This window comes from Tupaia chinensis, unplaced genomic scaffold (assembly GCF_000334495.1).
Source record: "Tupaia chinensis unplaced genomic scaffold, TupChi_1.0 Scaffold143888_1, whole genome shotgun sequence".
In the NCBI taxonomy this organism is placed as follows: Eukaryota; Metazoa; Chordata; class Mammalia; order Scandentia; family Tupaiidae; genus Tupaia; species Tupaia belangeri.
This window is the reverse complement of record NW_006203739.1, coordinates 68,627-71,983: the sequence shown is the minus strand read 5'-3', so window position 1 is coordinate 71,983 and position 3,357 is coordinate 68,627. Positions and strand designations below refer to the sequence as shown.

The 3,357-nt window shown below is 43.3% G+C and overlaps 1 pseudogene; it reads left to right on the top strand.

The window, feature by feature from the left end:
- The first annotated feature begins 624 nt into the window (after positions 1-624).
- On the top strand, positions 625-3,054 carry LOC102491444 (40S ribosomal protein S8 pseudogene; annotated as a pseudogene).
- Positions 3,055-3,357: the final 303 nt, after the last annotated feature.

Here is a 3,357-nt window from a genome sequence, read left to right as displayed (position 1 = left end):
ACAACAGTAGCCTTGCCAACGTGTTGATCCGACCAGAAGCGGAGCTCAAAGGTCTGGGGGCTCAGACAGATCCTGGGGCCTCACCGGGTCGGACTCCTCCAATCATCATCCTAATAATGAGGCCAGCAGGTGGTGTAGTGGTTGAGGTGTTGGATTCCCATGTGGTTGACTACGTTCAAGTTCTGGAATCGGTGCTTGGAACTCACTCCAGGCACATGTGCATGCATGTTCAAAATCCTGAGAGGAGAATGAAAGAGGAGTTGCGCATGCCCATCCCCCAGGAGCATGATTTCTTGCTTTCTGTCTCTGTCTCTTTGCAGTGAACACATGCACCCTATAGCAAAAATCTCTAGGGCCAGCAGGTAACGTGGTGATTAAGGCAGTGGACTTCCACATGGTGGCTTGCTTTCTCATTTTCTCTCTCTCAATCTCTCTCTGGTCAAATTTAAAAAATAATAGTAATAGCAAATAAAATTAAGCAAATATTTTTAATCTCAAAAATTAATAAATAAAATTAAATAAATAATTCTTTTAAAAAAGGTTGCAGGTCAAATAATAGAACAAAAACCTCTGAAGGCAACTCTACTATAAAAATTGCAAAATAGCTCCAGCCAGTGCCGAGTGATGAGTATCTTTCGGAACAACTGGCACAAGTGCCACAAGTCATGGGAAAGGGTAATCGCTGCCACAACATGAGGAAGTATGAGCTGGGGCGTCCGCTGCCTGCACTAAGATCGCCCCGCCGCATACACACAGTCCCTGTGCGGGGAGGTAACAGTAGAGACACTGCGCCCTGAGGCTGGACGTGGGGACCTTTTCCTGGGGCTCAGAGTGCACTACACGCAAAACAAGGATCATGGGTGTTGTCTACAACACATCCAACAACAAGCCAGTCCTCACCAAGACCCTGGTGAAGAACTGCATGGCGCTCATTGACAGCATACCACGCTGACAGTGCTCGCATCCCCGTATGCACTGCTCCTGGGCCGCAAGAACGTGGCTGAGCTGACCCTAGAACTCAAAGAGATTTTAAACAAAAAGCAATAGAAGAAAATTCAGAAGAAATACGATGAAAGAAAAAAGAATGCCAAAAGAATGCAGTCTCCTGGAGGAGCGGTTCCAGCAGGGCAAGCTGCTTACGTGGGTGGCATCCAGACCAGGCCAGTGCAGCCGCCCAGAGGGCTGTGTGCGAGAGGGCAAGGAGCTGACGTTCTACTTGAGGAAGATCAAAGCCATGAAAGGCAAAGAAACCTTCCTGTCTTCACTCATATATGTAATAAAGGTGTTTATAGTCTCACATTAAAAAAAAAAAGCTAAAAAAAGCAAAATACTAGCAATAGTATCATCTAATTCAGTATACAATTTTCCATGGAAATATTTTTGAATGTGGCAAAATTACTTTATTATCTCAAGTACGTAAAACAGAAGTCACACATACCTTCCCCATGTAGGCATCTGGATCAAGGTAGTGGGAGCCCAGGATAATATCCTCACACTGATGGCCAGATAAATATTCCCTAGCATAGACACTGGGAATCAGAGCACAAGAGATTAGGTGTGACTAAATTTGGGGATATAATTCTTAATTTCCCTAGTCACTAAACCTCACAGATACCTAAAATTCCCAGAGAATGCGTATGCTTTGTCTGTTGTCACCCACTTCCAACATCTTTGCATCCTCCCAATTCAGCTCTACCCATTGTATTACCCACCCCCTTCAGGATTTGCCAACAGACTGCTGCTTCTCAGCCGAGATAGGTATCTGGATCTTGTTCCTATTTGGACACGTGCCAGCAGCACTCCAGTCCTATTTTTTGTTTCTATAATATCTGATTACTACATTCAGGTTTCTCTAAATTAACTGACTCCCTGTTCCCCGAGTGTGTTTCCAAGTTCATAACTAAACTTTGTTCTGGTACAAAGAGATACCACCCCTGGTCCAATGACAACACAGTCAGCCCACGTTCTGAAGCCTGCTTCTAGGAAGATCTGGTAGGCATAAAACAGGAGCTGAGCCAGAGAGTGAAAATAAAACTAGTAGGCTGACAAATGGGGAATAGGTGATAGGATGGAAAAAGATAAGTTACGATCAATATGTCATTAACTAATTGTATTTAGAATTCACCCAGTCAGATATGATAAGTAATCAGTGTGGTTTGGACATCATGAGATCCTTCAATATTGAAGTTTTACTGATGGTGAAAGGGTTCATAGTCATTTTCAGTTTCAATCATACAGAAAATTACATGCATTTGAGCAGTTTTGTCATTTCTTTTTCAGTCATGTTAGGTAGATGAAGTTGATGTGTTCTATAATAAATTTGAAATTGTGTATAGGTTTTATTTAAAAATAAATTTTTGGCCATAGGGCTAATGTGCTAACCAGAGACAGAGAGTGGGAAAATAAGGAATCACCACCTAGCATGGATGAGCATGCTGCAATCCCTTTTCCATTCTTCTCTTGGGATTTTGGTCATGCACGCACATGCACCCAGTGTAAGTTGTAAGCCACCAGTCCCAGGACTTGAATGGTGTTTGGTCATGTGGGAGTCCAGCACCTTAACCACTACGCCACCTACTGGCCCCTGTTTTGATATTTTGGAATCAAGGTCCATCTGAGTGAGAAGACTTCTCCTATAGAAACTACACCAACTTAATGGAGCCATTGCTTTTATTCATTGAGTTATCCTCTTGTTTATAAAGCAGCTAAGCATATAAACAAGAATATGTTATGGTCTCTCATTCTGAGAAGCATAGGATAGTGAGAGAGATAAGATTTGTATTCCTTACGTGTAATAAAGTGTATAGGCCACACTGCAGTGGTGTGAGCTGCTAAGACATTACACTCTGCAGGCTGGGACTACATGGAGGAACAGGTTCCAATCCTAGTCCAACCCAAAGGCTGATGCAGTGGCATATGACTGTAGGTCAGCAACTTGAGAGACTGAAGCAGGAGAATCATGAGCTCTGGGCTGGGCTGGCCAAAGTAGCAAGGCCCTGTCTTAAAAAGAGCCAGGAGTTGTGGTACATGCTGCAGTCCCAGCTGAAAGACTGAGGAGAGAGAATCATGACACAGGGAGACCCTTGTCTTAGAAAATGAAAAAAAGTATTTTTAAAAATACAATAGATGGGGGCTGGCAAGTGGCATGGTGGTTAAGGTACTGGACTCCCACATGGCTGACCACGGTTCAAGTCTCAGATCTGGCAGCTTACTTTCTCACTTTCCCTCTCTCTCTGTCTCATGCTGGTCAAATTAATAATCATAATAATAATAAATAATTTTTTTTTAGGGGGAGAGGTTTTTGCTATAGGGCACATGCGCTCGTCAGACAGACAGAGAGATAGAAAACGAGAAATC